Raw genomic sequence first — 17,655 nt, forward strand, 5'->3', positions numbered from 1 at the left:
GGAAACACGTGAACTTCCATCTTTCAAAACTGGCACTCACCAAAGTCATGCAGATAAGCACAGACAATAATTCAGGTTCAGAAACAGATTAAGTGTAATAAAAGTGATGATGCGTAGCGGTCCAGGGGTTTTGTCCACAGAGTACAGGGTGGGAAGGATCTGATTTTGCAGCATTCTTAATGAATTGAGAGCAGGTTAATAAAGTTTGCCAAAGACATCCTAGATCATAACAGCCAAGGAGCATGATCAAAGGGGGAGCCTTCATGCAAGGACCCATCAAAGCTGGCATGATGAGTCAAAAATGAGATGCAGCTTGAAAAAATGCAAACAAACCTATCTGGCTAGAAATGCTGGGAAACAATCAGGGAATGCAGCGGGAAGGTGCCAGAAAGAAATGCAGGTGTCCCAATGGAGGCAGAACCACGCAGAGGAAGGGTGGGCTCTGTTGCCTGAGCTGAACGAGACCACAGTGGTGTGTGCACTTCTGCCAGACTCCAGGGGGGAATGTCCTGACTTTCTAGTTGGATGAAGCTCAGACAAACATTGAGGGGACACTTGCCGATACAGAAAGCTCCCCAAACTTAGAAGCACATGTGTTCCAGCCCCAGTGATCTTGGACATGTTTCTTAGACTCCTCATGGCTCAGTGTCTTCATCTGGTACAAGGTTCTCATGAGGATTTGATGGTAAGAATGAAAGGATTTGACCATTGGATGGGGCTTTGCCAACATCAGCCATTGTTATGAGTTCAGGCAAACAAAACTGATAGAAAAGGTCTATAAATGCATTGACTTAACTGTGAAGTGGAGATCTTTCAAAACATACTGATCCGTTGGATTTGGGGAGGGTTGAATGTGTGAATACACATGAAGCACATAGAAGAATATCTGGCAGGAGAAAAAATGTCCAGCACATGATAGTGGCTTTCACCACCATGCATAGCAATACATAATCTACAGTCAGTCCCCAGTTCTTCGTAAACCAGTTTCTCCCACTGAAACTTGTGTGTCCCAAGGGATATGCCCACTTTATCTGTTTTCTCTTCCTACAAATAACACTAGGATGCACAGTGAGCGATGGGGTGGGATTCAAGCTCAGACCAGCCTTTGGTCAAGACCACAGTCTGTGCTTCTGACAACTAAAGAATAAATAAATGAAAGCATGAATGAATGAGTGAAGGCATGAAAATTATGCATTGTGCTGGAGCTGCAACCTGCTTTCTAGGACCTCGAAATCTTCTGGGGGTACAATGTGCACATTAATCGACCCAAGAGCAGCCATATGTGACGCCCGCATGGGCAGGGCAGGTAACATGTGTCACAGAAGAATCCAGAAAGCTGGCTGGGAAGATGAGCTCCATGGGCCCCTCCCACAGGTCTCCTGGAGCCTCGTTTAAATTTCTGACACACCCAACCCCACTTTCTTTCTCTGCTGTCCAATAGTAATCAGCCACCTGGATACATTCCAGAAATGCCACTGAACCCCACTTCATAATGGAGTTATTTCATGAGGTGTAGCTGAGTTCAGTTTTCTACCCTCTGAGCCATTGGACCAGATGTTGAAATTTGGCAAAATCAAATTATTATGGAAAGTTTTATGAGTGATAGCAAGAACCATTGGCATGATGCAGAATATACCTCCTCTGAACTTTTCCATTGTAAGAAACTTCTTAAAGCTAGTAACACCTTGGTGATGCCTGCCCCCAGGCCCCCTGGGGGCACCTACCATCAGCACCCACTATGGTCCCAGCACAATGCCAGGAGGTCCCATTCGTTATCCCCATTGGTCCACTAAACCGCAAGGCCATCTTGTTTCAGGGTGCAGACGCCCAAGCTCAGCGTCTCTCTGACTCATGGGCCAGCCTAGAACCCAGATCTGGTTGCTCTTCTCCTAGAATATCCCTGGAGCTCTGAAATGTGCTCTGAGCAAGCAACCAGCCAACCCGTCGTTTATCGTCTGTTTCAGATTATAAGTTTTTGGCTACTGCTGTTTCTGGTTGTCAAATGTTAACACCTCTGAAACTGCACCTCGTTAAACTTTTAATATCCTGCATGGCCTCCCCTTTGGAGCTGATCTTAAATTCTACCAGGCATACATATGTGTGTGTGTGTGTTTGCAAAAGTAGGTTTACAGTTGTTCATATAAAAATAGTACAATAATTAATAAATAATTATACATGGGTACACCTTGTGTTTTGCATAATCATAACTGTAAATCTACTTTTATTCTACCCTGTGTATATTCAATATGTTAATAGTCTTATCACCTTGGAAATAACCAAGAAGTTAATGTGACTTATTTCCTCCAAAGTGTCTTGTTATTTCTTTTTGATACAGCTCTTCCAACATACTGTGTGGATTTAAGACACCTTTTGTAACTGGGCTATCTCAATTCCTCACCATGTCCCATCACAAGGCACCAAGACCATGGCGAGGGCAGCCGGCCTCTCATCCCCTCCCCACTCTCCAAGGACAGAAGGAGAACGTTCAGCAGAGACGGGTTCTCAGCAAGGCACCTAGAAGCTGGATGGCCCACCCAGATGAACACTCACACCCGGCTCTGCTTCATGCTCTGCTCATTTCACTCCCCTTCCCCCTGTTGATTCCTGATGTTGGTCTGGAATGATCTAAGGGTCCTGAGTAGGGTCTCTGGAGACCAAGCCTAAGGCCAGTCTGGGTGTAGGCCCTTCCTGTGCTTTTGGAGACTACATTTTGCATCTTCTCAAATTGTTGCTCACCTCAAAGCCTACACTGGAATGTTGTACCCCCCTTCTAGTACTGCGTGGTGGACCAGAAGCATCCCCTGTTCTAGTGAGTACAGCTGGGAGCAGGAGCTTATCCCTTGGCCTCTAGGCAGTACCTTGTTCTTCCAGGGACAAAATCCTCCCACCCGAGGGTCCTTCTCTCTCTCACCTGTGCTCTTTCTTGCTATCACATGCCTGGAAACAACGCACCCCAACCTTGAAGGCCTAGATCTCCCATCATCAAGATCTCTCTACCAACCATGTCCTACTCAACACTCTATGCCCTCACTATGGCCATCTCCAGTCACTGGTCTGTGCCCCTGTCACACTTCTTACAGAAACCCCACTGCCCACCTGAAAGAAAAGACTTCCTTATCTCCGACTGGCTCCACCTCCAAATACCACCCCACCTGTGGCTGCACCTGCCCTCTGCATCTGGCCTCCCCAGCTTCTCTGCTGACAGACACCTGAGTAGAACACCTGAGCCACTCAAGAATTTCCTTTCCATGGTCTCTATCCTGAGAGAAGGACCTGTGATTCATATGAATTGGGGCTGGAGGTCCATTATCCAGAACCCACACCATCCAAATATACCCCATCCCAAAGCCCTGAGGGCTAATAGGCTTTGGGGCCCACAGCAGGTGGTATCCTCAACCAGGGAGACCCTGACTCTTGATGAAAGACACCAGCAGACAGGAAACTGGAGATGTGCCACCAGACTTGAGAGGCCAGCTTCATCTCTCTGTGCCTTGTGACAAGCCTGACATGTCATGGGGGCTCTCGGTGTACCCTGAAATTGGTTGCAAGTTACAGGAAGCCGGACCACATGTTCAGAAGTCAAAAGGGACGATGCCAATGCAGAGCGGAGCCCTGGGGAGAGGGAGGGACGCATGAGTTATCAAGACTGAAGCCGTGTGAGGGAGACCTGCCTTTGTTCCTTCGGGGGGTCAGAGGCAGAGCTTTAGGCAGAGCCAGGCTCTGGGACAGGCTGGGCGTGGCAGAGGCAGCAGAAGTCTCTCAGCCCTGGGAGATCTTGGGCAGTAGTGGGTCCACAGACACACCAGGGCATCCCTATCAGTTGATGAGAAGGCATGTGAGTTTCCTAGGGTGGACAGAACAAACGACCACAACCTGGGTGGCTTTGAACAATAGGAGTTTATTTTCTCACTGTTCTGGAGGCCTGAAGTCTGAAGTCAAGATTTTGGCAGGATTGATTATTCCTGGGGCTGTGAGGGGAATCTGTTCCCTGCCTTCTCCCAGCATCTGGTCATCTGCTGGCCACCCCCAGTGTCCTGGCCTTATAGACATATCACTCATATGTCTGCCTCTACCTGTACACGAGTTTCTCCATGTCTGTCTTTGTGTCATCTTCCGTCTGTGCACGGCTTTGCACCAAATGTTGTGTGCCTTTTAATAAGGACATTGGTCAGTGGATTAGGGCCCAACCTAATCCAGTGTGATCTTATTTTAACTTGAACATACCTCAAAGACTTTATGCCCAAATAAGGTCACCCAAATAAGGTCGCATTCTGAGGGTGAGCAGATATGAATATCTGGGGAAACTATTCAACCCAGTACCCAAGGGGAGGGCTAAGTCTGAGCCAAATCTGAAGGAAATCTTTGGTTTCTAAAGAAACATTTGTACCAGGGCACAGAGAGGAGAGGGGGCCACTGTGGGATGAGAGGCAGAAGTACAGGCTGGGCCAGACAGATGGGACAACTCTGAAACCAAAACTGCAATTTCCACAATGAGTTACACAGATCACACTAATTTATTTCCATGTGCATCCGAATCAGAATTGACATTTCGGGTCCTGAGCAAGTCTTGGCCAGCCTGGTGGCTTTAACAAGCTTGGAGTCAGGAGCTATTCCAATGAGAATATAAAAGTAGATGGTCATCCATGTCTCAGTGCTCTTGCTCCCTAACCAAAGCAAGCTCACCAGGAAAACAGAACAAGGGGAAAGGTATTACCCTAAAGCATGCTGCCCGCGAGGCCACAGGTCCATGCCCAACCCACCGCCCAGCCCACAGCCTAGCCCCAGAGGCACAGAATCCAGCTCCACTGTGCCTTGACTAGTGTGCAAAATAAAACTTACCTGGAAAATGAGTGTAAATTGTTCTAAGGCACTATTCTGGGACTGACAAAAACCCCCAAGAACAGCAACCATCATCCCAGGCTTTCCTGGTGCTCCATCCATGGAAATCTTAGAACATTCTCACTCCTGTTTCTGTTAGGCACATGGACAGTGCTGTTTCCTAGGTTCCTACAGCAAGTCCTTGCTGGGAGCACTGGAGGGTGGGGCCATATGTCCCCAGATAGGGGAGGACTGGCAGGGTTTGTGTACTGGGGCTTCCCAGAGCTGGTCCCCTAGGTATTAATAAACACAGTCTTCAGATTACAGAGTGGCACCCCCCATTCTGTCCCTAATGGGCCTTGAGCTCCCTCAGGCAGTGCTCCTACCTGCTGCCATTGAAAGAACTGCAGGCCACTTCTCCTATCCTTCCTGTGTCAAGGGCATGGATTCTGGAGTCGAGACATGGGTGGTCTGACCTTTAGCAACTGTGTGACCTTAGCCTACTTACTGGGACATTCTGCCTCAGTTTCCTCATGTGTAAAATGGAAGATTCATGATAGCATGTGCCCACACTCTCAAAAAAAATCTCAACATAAGAACGGATTACAGTTCCCATTTTTTTAAATTTTTATTTAATTATTTTTCAAGTACATTTTTTGTCTATTTCTCCCATCCCAGCCCCCCCCCCGCCCCGTCTCCCCACCTTCCTCCCATTTCCCCCCCCCCCCCGTCCTCATCCCTGTGTCTTTCATACTTGTTCCTCAAAATCCCTCCCCCTTTTTCCCCTTAAGTTCCCTTCCCTCTCCCCTCTGGTCACTGCCCACTTGTTCTCTATTTCAGTGTCTTTGTTTTTATTCTGTTTGCTTGTTTGTTTTATTCTTTAGCTTCCTGTCAAAGGTGAGATCATATGGTATTTGTCCTTCAATGCCTGGACTATTTCACTCAGCATAATGCTTTCCAGTTCCATCCATGTTGTTGCAAAGGGTAGGAGCTCCTTCTTTCTCTCTGCTGCATAGAATTCCATTGTATATATGTACCACAATTTTTGGATCCATTCATTTACTGATGGGCACCTAGGTTGCTTCCAACTCTTGGCTATTGTAAATTGTGCTGCTATGAACATTGTGGTGCATAGGTTCTTTGAAATTGATGTTTTAGGATTCTTGGGATATAATCCTAGCAGTGGAATTGCTGGGTCAAAAGGCAGGTCGATTTTTATTTTTCTGAGAAAATTCCATACTGTTTTCCATAATGGTTGTACCAGTCTGCAATCCCACCAACAGTGAACTAAGGTCCCCTTTTTCCCACAACCTCTCCAACAATTTTTTAGATGAGAAAATATTAACCCAAAGAAGTTGGAATGTTGGACCACCAAATTCCGAGGACTGGATCTTCTCACAGGGCCATTTTCCTCTTCCTATGACCAGTACAGCCTCAGGGTTGCAAACGTCTTTTGTAGGAACATTCAGAATGAATTCTAATGTCATTGGTGGCCTTGCCCTGCTATGTTTCATTCTAGTTCATCATCACTGTGCAGGTGTAATGGGACATCCACCAGACTGAGCATTTTACATGTATGACTCCCTTCAGAAGACATTCACAGTTACAAATGGAGATAGAGAGTTTAAGGACCTCACCCATAGCTGCACAGCCAACAGGTGCTTGAGCTGGGACTTGAACCTACAAAGCCTAGGTCTAGGGCCAGGGCTCTAAAGATTACCCACATGAGGCTTACCTGCAGACGGGGGCTCAGGGTCCCTTTACTACTCTTTTATCTCCATACTCTGGTGCCTAGTCTCTAAAGAGACATGAATAAATGCACATTGAATGAATGAGTGAATGAAATCCTCTTAGTTCATCATCTCAGATCATCTTCAGTCTGCTCTACCTGCACAGGACCATGCCCAGACAGGCACACACAATCCATTCATTCAGAACAAAGATCTTGGAGAATGTATCTCAGTCTACCCGGGGCTTTGCATGGTCGCAGACCTATGTGCAAGGCACTTGGTGCATGTGGGTTGAATGACTGAATGACTTCATAGTTAGTTTTAGTTTATGTTGGTGGGTGTATTAGTATTGGGGGAAGCCATAAGGAAATGCTATAAATTGAAGGGTCTAAACAACATACAATTACTTTCTCACCATCATGAAAGCTGGAAGTCCAAGATCAAGGTGTCAACACCTTGAGTGGATTTCTTCAGAGACCTCTCTCCTTGGCTTATGGACAAGCACCCTCTGCTTACCTTTCACATGGTAGCCCCTCTGTGTGCCTGTAATTTTGGTGTTGATGTGTGTCCTAACCTCCTCTCCTTTTAAGGACACCATTCCTGGTAGATTAAGACCCACCCACGGGATCTCATTGATCCTTAATTACCTCTTTAAAGACCCTGTTTCCAAAGATAGTCATGTTATGAGGTAGGAAAAGTTAGAGCTTCAACATATGACTTTTGGAGGGACACAATTCAGCCCATAACAACGAATAAGACTAAAATTATTTTTGGTTATTCCTATTAATTAAGAGCCTATGTTCTAGAACCAGACTTCTTGAGTTTGAATCCACTTACCACTTACCAGCAGTAGAGTCCTGGGGAAGTAGTTCCCTGCTCAGTGCCTCTCTTTGCTAATCTGTAAAATGTGTGTAATAACATCTGCTTCCTAGGGCAGTTGTGAGGATAACATTAGGAGACATAATTTCTTCCAAATACAGCCTGGCACGTTGCAATAAGCCATAAATAACAGCTCCATGATTATACTTATCTTTATGGTTTGATTATTTCTACAATACAATAAGCATGCATTGTTTAAATAATTGGAAAGCAAAGCCACAGCACTGCACATTCAAGATATGTTCTGGAGGTGTCATGACAAATCATTTCTACATTTCCACCTTCGGTAGCCCTGGAGCACCTAGGACAGCTGACTCAGTGCTGGGACTCACTGGGATCCACCAGCTGGGAAGAGACCCTCTGTCTTGTAGTTGCTGATTGGAATTTGAATTCATTTGCTGCCTAGGAAAGCTTTGGTTAAAAAGTAATATTAATGGCTTGATAGTTCTGAAGTCCAAATAGTTTACTGACTCCCTGAGCTATGCTGAAAACATTTCTATTTGTCTCTGGTAGAGGACCTTATCTTCCAACCAAATTACTAATGTCTGAAAGAAAACGAAAGCAATAAAACCTGGGGCATAAACATGCCTCCACACTTTGCAGCATGACCTTCTCTGCCTTCAGAGAGATACCGTCATGTTTGGGTGCTTAGTCAATACATGTTTACTGAGCATCTGCAATTTGTAGGACTAGATCTAGTCTCCCATAATCAGCAGGAAACAAAACGAATCTCCGTAAAGGAGAGTTTGGCTGGCTAAGTCCAGCTATTAGTATAAGATTTGAAGGGTAAGATGAAGGAGAATGGAAAGAGGAAAGAAGGGGTACTATTTCCTAATTTGGCTGAAACTGGGGTGGGGTGGCAGCAGCAAGAGTGACACAGGGACAGACGTGGACACATCCTGAAAACAAACCAGCAGAAATCCTTCATAGGCTGGATGAGGGAGTTTACGGAAAGGGAGGAAGCAGGTTTGGCTCTCAGATATGGGGCCTGAACAAATGGATACACAGGGGTATCACAGACTATGATGGGGAAGAATTGAGATGGGTAGGTTTGGGGGCAAAGAAGAAAGCAGAGAAGGACAGCAAGATTTTGGGCCATGTTTTGGCCATATTGGGTTTGCGATGGCTCATCAATCAACCAAACAGAGATGCCAAATAGGCACATCAGTTTGTCTAGAGCTCGGGGAGGAGGTCCTACAGTGACCTTTCAACATGCTTACAGAGTCATCTGCTGCAGTTTTAGCCACATCTGGCTCATTTTAATTCTGCAGCATTCCATGTTGTCATCTTCTTCCTTTGCATGGTCCTTGCTTTCCAAAGGCCTTCAAGTCTCAGGACAGGACACAGCCTCCTTCAGACAGCCATCCCTGATGCCCTTAGGCTTAGTCACGTGATTTTCTTGGTGGCAGCTCAACACTCTCTACTTGGCCTCTGTGTCATTTATCACTGTCAAGGAGAATTATCCAGCTGTCTCTTTTCTCCAGTTGATATCAGGTTTCTGGAGACTAAAACTCTCTTCCTCCTCCTCAGACCTCATGGGCAAGTGCAGGACATGGTGCCATGGAGATGGTGGGGTGTCTGCTGGGCGAATGAGTGCTACCAGCAAAGGGGCTTGGAAGCAAGTTGCCGCCAAGTGGAATCACTCTAAGTTAAAGCGCATGTGTCAAGAACTGCCCTTGTCATGAAAAACAGGCCAGTGCCGACCAAATTTCCAATACATATGGATTACGATTTCTCCAGTCAAAGTAATTAAGAGACCATGATAAATTAGAGGTTGATAAAAGGCTCCAGGCCAAGATTTATGGCTCTTCCAGAATTCTTTCAAGTTCTCCCAAATGTACAGGGACTGGCCTGTCTCCTGAAGCTGCAACATCTGACTCCGGTTAGCACAGCCCTTCCCAGCAGGGAGGGCCCCCATCTGCTGAGAGCGAGCCCCCTCGTGCGGTACGCATTCCTGGCCTGGGAGGCTAGGGCTGGCCCTGGGAAGGGGCGTTCTTACACACTTGCCTGCGTGTCACCCATGCTTTGGGAGTCCCCCATGCCTTGGGTTCTTGGCCAGCCGGTCCCAGCCCACAATGTTGGGAACTTTCCCTCTAATTTCTGAGGTTTGTAGGAGCTTTGTCCTAAAAGAACAATTCCGTGTGCACATGGGCACTTTGAGATTGCTAATCTACCTGGTTGGGTTGACAATATCTATATGTATAGAAGCACAAAGATCAGCAGTGATGTGTGTAAAGAACCAGGGCCAAGAATGGCTCCCCCCGCAAACTAGTAGTATAGGAAGGCTGACAATGAGTCATTGATAAAGTCTATCTATAGTTACTGAGCATCTGCCATGGGTCAGCCTCTGTTTCTGGACAAATACAAGGAAGCAGATCAGCACCTCCATGCTCTGGTGTGGGTGGCAACCTATGATGGGATGGCAAAAATATCCTGTCCAACAAATACAACTTCAGCTGATCCCTACAACTGATGAGTATGTGGGGACACCATGAATCAGGGTTGTGTGGTAGAGTGTGGCCAGCAATGGGGTCACGGGGAGAGAACTTGGTCCCTTGAGGCTAGTCAGGTGGTAGAAATCTACGCAGGAGCCAAACGACAAAAATGGGTTCATCCAGTAGGGGATGTCATGCGGGTGGGGGTAACACCACTAGGAGAGGGACGAGAAGGTGAGACCCGATGATGGTGATGGTGGGCGGGAGGAAAGGAGAAGCATTTCTTCAGCATGAACACACTCATGCACTCATCTACCCATGTGTTTATCCAGTTGCTCATTGAATAAGCACACAGCAAGAATGTTCTCCTCTCACTGAGACCTAGCTCTTGCTCTTAAGAAAGTCATAATATAAAAAAAGAAATTCATAATCTCATAGAAGATGCTAATGTTCCAGGTGAGTGTTCCTCTAATTCCCTCTGATTTCCTCATTGGTGGTCATTGGCCTTATTACCCATCTTCATCACAATTCCTTTCCCTCTGTCTGCTGCTGTCTTTCATGTGTGCACCCCCATCTCCTTCACAACCTCTAAAAGGAAATCCAAAACCCTCCCCAACTAAAGATCGGCCCCATTCTGGGTCCTCTGACCAAAATGCTGACATGTCCCAGCCTCCAGATGAACTGCCACCCACCCTGGCTTACTTTCCAAGTCATGATTGATCCAAACCACATCTTTTTGGCACCATATTTTATCTGCTATGTAGAGCTCAGTTTTCTCTGCTTTTTCACCCAATAGCCAGTGCTCAGTGTGACCAGGGGTTGGGTTCGGATGGTGAGTTTTTCTCTCAGAAGCACTTAAGTGGCACCAAAACACTTCTCAGCGCTGTCCCACTTGCACAGCACAGGGCTTCCCCTCCTGTGGCCCTGACATTTCCTTCTATGAAAGCAACATAGAGCCACCTGGGGGTCTCTGCACAGACATAACCCACCGCCCACTAGGGAATAGACTGCTCAGTAAAATTATACCAACCCACGATGACAATAACATGTGGTTTGGGAAGAGGAAGCCCCAAGGACCAAGTCTCACACGTGGTTCACTGACTGCAGAAGCTCCCTTTTCTTCTTTCCCTTGGATAGCAGGCCTGCTCTCCTCTCCTCTCTCATGCTGTTTCCCACGGGCTTTCTCTGGTCTCAAGACAAGCTGGGCCATCGTACTAGACTCCCTGCGCATCCTGCATCTTATTGCAAGGAAAGGTCTTTGCCCCTGAAGGACTTCTCTGCTCATTACAGAGGGAGCGACCACGTGACAAAGGAGAGGCCTACACACCCTGCATCCAGCCCCCCGTGCTCTGTGCTGTATAATCAGGACCTCCCAGGGCACTCCCAGGGGTCAGGCAATGCCCTAAACCTCTTCCCTGAATGTGGCATATGTATCCTGACTACGTAGCCTCGTGAGGTACAATTACCATTCTTGGTTCTCTTCATGTTTGTGAAACCAAGGTCTGGGTCAATGTGCTTGAACATCATCCCACTGCTAGTGATCAATGTTGTTCCATTTGAACCAAGGCATTACGGTTCTAAAACTCATGCTCTTTCCTCTAGGTAATAAACCTCCAGACTTTTCTGAAATCCTTGTGGTCTTTCCCCCAGCACCTGGCTTTTGCACTGGTTGGACTTTGGAGGCCCTCAGCAACCCCTTTTTACCTTCCTAAAAACTTAGTTTAGCAAACACCTTCGAAAGTCACGCTGATGCTTCTGTCCTACTGCGGCAGGGGGCTGCCTCCTGGCCTGGGCCTCAGAAGCCTGTCCATAGACAAAAAAGGACCGATCAGGGATCAGGCCAGGGAGGCAGGGACTCAACTCAGGGCTTGAAGATGACAGAGGCCTGTGTGACCTCTCCCTCTCAAGAAAAAAATGCTAGGCAGCCACTGTATGTCAGAGCCCTTTTGAGGGGTTCCTGCACCCTGAATTCTGTCTTTGAAGACCCAAGATTAAAGATGTAAGCCAGGGCACGTTGAAATGCCACTGGGTCACTTCAGGGGCCTCCAAGTGATACCTAAGTGCATGGGTCTCCCGCTCTGGGGGCCATCCTCCCTTCTAACTCAGCCAGTCTTCCCAGTGGATGCAAAATATTTCCTTTAAGACCTATCTCGGCAGCAAGCAGACAAGAAAAACAGGAACCATTTAAACTTGTCTAAGACCCCTGGAGGTAGGAGCTCCCGGCCCTTTGAAATCTGGATTGCAGCTGCTACCAGTTGCTTGTGCTCTCGTGTTGGAGCCCAGAAAGGTGGACATGATTGAAATTTGCATTTAAATGGAAATGGTTGAAGGTAAAGGCCCAGTGTTTAGAGAAATGAGAGTATCCATTTTTCTAAGAGGGAGGCCCAGTGTTATTGTATACCATTAATGTGTCGCTGAACGAAATATGTTTAGAAATATTAGACGCTGCCACCGCACACTGAGGAGCGACCGGCATCTGGAAACGGCTCTACACCATGAATGAACCTATGCAAGCCCCACATCAAACACGATTGCTCATAATGCCGCCTGCCAGCATTACCTAACTCCCAGCCCAGCTTGCCGAACAGGGGAATTCCCTTTAGACAGCTTTCTGCTACTTTTCAATCGTAATAAATGCCAGAACTGATTCGTCAACACCCAACTTGGCGGCACAGAGCATCTTCCATAGGATACAGATACACAGATCTCGAAACGTTTTTCTGATGCCTTGAGAAACATGTCGCGTTGATTTTGTCCACATTGTACAGTTAATGGGTCCTTCTAATAATCCCAAGGAAACAGAGGTTATGACTGTAGAAAGGTGCCCTGAGATATTTGTAATTTACAGCAACCGAGCCTTCTTCCTTCCTCGTGCGCCATGTCTGTTTGACAGGCTTTGCTACCTACCTTCTCGCTCCAAGACCCACGCTGATGAAGCAGTTGCCGTCTTGAGGGTGCTGGTCACAGAAGCAAAGGGACGAAGGGACCTGGAGGGCCTTTTGCATGTAAATCAGTAGTGTAGCTAGAAGCGATCTGTGTTTCCTCAGCTCACAACTCATTGACCAAAACTAACCTATTTCCAGAAACAGATTTACCCTGTGCTCAGAAGGCAGAGGTTCAGAAGTGCTCGGTGGGCTTCTCCAATGCCTCCATACCACCTTGTCTTCTGTAGTACTAGGTGAGGAGAAACCAGGCAGGTTGCCTACAAAGGTGTCAAAGAAAAGGCAGATGCCAAGACCGATGACAACAAAGATGAAAGCTGCCTAGACAATCATTCTTGGGCAGGAAGGACACAGAGAAGCCAAAATAAAAGCAACAAAGAACCCAAAGATAAATCAAGTCCAAGTCAACTCGGTTGGGTTGAGTAAAGAGAAAAACTACAGGCTAGTTCCATGACTGAGACAATGAGGAGAACAGAGGGAGGTCAGTGAGCAAGTGAAGATGGGTCCCTTGGAATCCAATGCCCCCAAACTCCTACAGGTGCAGAGCTTTTATATGATAATGAGTCCCATGATCCTTGCGGAGTCAGGGATAGCCCCTTAAAGGTTGACCAAAGTGTTACTGAACACCTCACTATCATGTGTACTGGCTGTAATTTTAAGAGAGTTTTTATGAGTTCCAACAAAAAAAAAAAGAGAATATGGCGAGGATTGCCTTCAGAGTTCATGGACTGTTACCAGCTGATGACTTCTAGAGAGACCTGCCCTTTGGCCTAGCAGGTACCTGGTGGTCTTCTGGGCATCACCCATTCTTTGCAAACTGAATAATTATTCTTTCATTTAGTCAACAAATATTTTTCAACTTCTATCACCAGAGCCAAGAATAGAGCCAAGCATGCTGGCTAATTCATACTAGGTATTTAATTTAATAAATATTTGTTGAAAGGCTTAATGCCCGACTCACTGCTCCAAGGCAAATGCAGCCCCACCTGCACGGAGTAAAGGGAGGCTGACTTCACGCATCAGTCCATCTCTCGGGCAGTTCACACAGAGACCACATCGCATTGCAGCGAATGGAATTACAGTAGGATCAGAGCTGCCACAGTGCATGGCACTGCCCAACTCGACTGACCCTATGCCAGGCACTCTTCCAAGTGGCCTACAGGTATCAATGTGTTAAATCCCCAGGTAGGACATAGAAGCTGAGTGTGAGATACACACAGTAAAGATGGAGAAACAGACCAGGCTGCCCTAACGGTGCTGCTCCGGCAGAGGTGCCAGGACTTAAACCAAAGTGCCTGGTGCTAGAACCTACAATTATGAGGATGTCATTAGAGGGGAACAGAGGAAGACACTATCAATTCTGTGCACAGCGACAGATGACACACTCTGGGGGAATATCGCAGTGAAGCCATGATTCCATCTGAGCCTTAAAGGAGGGGCAGCTGTGCACCAAGAAGAAAGGGGCACTTCAGGGAGATGACTCATGGAGGCGCCTGAGACAGATATCCTCTCACCTTTGAATGTGAGTCCTTAAAGGAGAAGATGAGTTCCCCCTCCCAGGCCCCCAAGTCCCCGAGAGTCCGTGAGGATCGCACATCGCGTTTTATAGACTCAGAGATGACACCCATTGTAAGATGAAGCAATATCTTAGGTGCCGTGAAAAAAAATAGGAGGGAACATGGACAATAAAACAGTGGCACGATGCTTTCTTATTGCTTAGAACTTTTATTTTACATGTCCAGTAAGAAATCCTTTTCACTCAAGGAGACTGAGTTTCAGCATGCATCCCTGTTGTGGGGGATAGGAAACTCTGGTCACAGCAGTCTTCAAACATGTTCCCTGAGTGTGACTTCCACGAGTCACTTCTCCAGGACAGGTGCGTCTTTTTGGTGTTGGTTTTTCCCACATAGCCCATTTTCTCTGCCATCCAGAATGTCGGGGATACAGCCATTCTTTTTTTTTTTTGTATTTATAAAAAGATTTTATTTATTTACTTATTTATTTATTTATTTAATATATTTTATTGATTATGCCATTACAGTTGTTCTATTTCCCCCCTTCATTCCCCTCCACCCTGCACACCCCCTCCCCCACCATTCCCCTCTTTAGTTTATGACCATGTGTCTCAAGTTCTTTAGATTCTCTATTTCCCCTACTATTCTTGCCCTCCCCCCTGTCTATTTTCTACCTACCACCTATGCTACTTATTCTCTGTACTTTCTCCCCGCTTCTCCTTCTCCTACTCCCCTGTTGCTAACCCTCCATGTGATCTTCATTTCTATGGTTCGCTCCTGATCTAGGTAGAAGCTACAGATGCAGGGAGGCTGTGGGCACCGGGCTGTTCAGTGAGCTCCATAGCTGTGAGACGGGCCAAGCTGTGACTCCTCCTTGGGATGGCACTGAACCTGATGGCTTCGCTGCCCTGCCACAACCTTTTGGGTCCTCGGGGTTTAAGAAGGGACTGCACTGTTTTCCTCTGGTTGTCTCTGCGACTCTCTGAGTTGCAGTTACAGCTGGCCCATGGACATGCACACACCCACAGGCCACGACAACAGTGTCACGGCAGCCCTGGGTGTGAGTGAGAAGCACGTGCCACCTGAGTGTGCCACTGACTCCAAGGGGTGTCCCAATTTTCGAGGCACTGAAGTGTGCCTCTTACCATGTTGGATGGGAGTGATGGGGACTGAGACACCACTGTTGCACATGTGGACAAGGGAGAGTTTGAAAGACCCTCGATGTCAGAAAACAGCTGTTTGAACTTCATGTTGCCCACCGCAGGCAGCCACTGACATTTTCGTATCAGGAGCATTTGGAGGCGAAAACAAAACTGCTCACAACTGAGGAACTCCGTTACCTAAAACGAGGGTTTTCCACGAGAAGCCAGAGGGAGTTCAGCTGAGCTGAGACTATGGATTTCTCCTGAGAAACCGGCTGCACAGTCAGAGCACTGGCGGCGGCAGGATTTGCATGTGGTGCCGCTCGGAGGCAGGGGGGTCAGGCGAGGTTCCCCTCCAGGTCCCTGCGAGCCCGCGGATTCTGCATTCTCTAAGGAGGGCCGCATGTCACTTGTTTCCAGACCCAGTGGAGTCCCGGACTACGTGAGGACTCCTGGGAGACATCCAGGGGCCGTCGGAAAAATCCTCAGGACGTTTCAAGGCTGTTTAAAATAGCATAAACTTGATGTTTATGGATGGAGTGAACATGGCTCCTTTGCCAAATCTTGATGCAAAAAATATGACTTAAGAAAAATCCAAGTCAGAAAGAAATCATTCCAAAGCAAAGGATATAATGTAGCACCACATAGAACTAAGTTATCAAAAATGTGGGACAATTCATTCACAGTTAAGGGTAACATTAGCTAACATTATTAGGTCCTGATTATAGACCATAAATTCATACCCCTCAACTCCATTTTACGAAATTGATACAATAATTTTTCAGTTCAACCAATGAGGAAACTGAGGCTCAGAGGTTAGGAAGCTTGTTCCAGCAGCTGGCATGGGGTTGAACCTCCACGGGGAGGCCGGGCAGTTGGACTCACGGGCTTCAGATGGGCACTTCCTCGGGGTGCCTCCCACCTTTCCAACTCCGGGGCACGTGCCTGCAGGGATGGTGGTCGGGGCCCACCTCTCTGGTCGACGCCTCCCTGGGCCTCCGCTTCCTCATTCTCAGTGGTGGGAATGATACCTACTTCGTTGTGCTGACCTAAGGGTTAAGGAGTTGGGTGGGTGTTCAGAACCCCGCCCCGCCTGGGGTAAGTGGGGAAGAAAAGCCAGCTCAGTAAGGTCATTTACTCCTGTATTAGTTATTATCCCATTACTCCTAACAACTGTTGCTAGTTAACACAACTGTTAACTAGGATGTCACCCTCTTCCCTCACAGTTAGCATCGGAACAAAAATAGGAGCTGCCTCTAGGAACTCCGAGAGCGAAAGGGCTCACCCTTCAGAGCACCGAGTCTCTAAATCTCCTCTTTAGCAATGAACCTGCTGCCCTGATGGTGGGAAGAAGGTAAGAGGGCAGACTGCCACAGACAGGCCCAACCTGGCCATTGTCTATCCTGTGGTCTGAGTGGAGAGGGTGGTTTTTGCATGTTTTAATGATTAAAAAAAATCAAAAGGAAGATGATGTCCGAGGAGGTGGCAATTACACAAAATTCAAGTTCTCCGTGTCCGTAAGCAATGTTGTATTGGACCGGAGCTGAGCCACTCACCTGTATGTTGTCCGTGACCCTTTCTGCTCTGTGCCCACACAGCATCGTCACTGTGACTGAGAGTGCATGTCTTGAGAAGCCTGAAATGTTTATGATCCAGCTCTTTACAGGGCAAGCTCCTTGACCTTCGTCTGGGTCAGTGGTGGCAAAGCCAGAAATGGAACCCACGCTGCCTCCTTCCAGCCCAGAACCAGCTTCCTCATCCTGGGATCCCCCAACCTGTGGCACCTCACAGCGGCGCCCCACTCCTGGTCCATATTTCCTTCCTGACTGCCTGGGAAACTCCCATTTCACACTTGTCTTATTTTGACTTGGGAACTTAGTTTTGTATCCCTTCACTCTGTTGATGGATGGGTTGAGTGACTGACCTACGGCTTGACACCCTATTTAGTCCACAGTGGTTCCTGGGGCCTTCGGTCTCAGCCACAGAGTCCTGCCAGGCTGTTTGAATAAAAGGGACTGGGCGGCGTTCTGTACATCTGAACTCTGGCTTCTCTCTTCCCACCATCTTTGCTGAGAAAAACGTGACCCTGAATTTAGCACATTAAAAGCATCTTGGCCAGATATTCAGATAGCTCCTACCTCTTCTCTGACTGTCTCCCCGCACCCTCTCAGCTGTGAATCCTTACATACTTGGGG

This window comes from Artibeus jamaicensis, unplaced genomic scaffold (genome assembly GCF_021234435.1).
Source record: "Artibeus jamaicensis isolate MK-2021 breed Jamaican fruit bat unplaced genomic scaffold, CSHL_Jam_final contig_444, whole genome shotgun sequence".
Classification (NCBI taxonomy): Eukaryota; Metazoa; Chordata; class Mammalia; order Chiroptera; family Phyllostomidae; genus Artibeus; species Artibeus jamaicensis.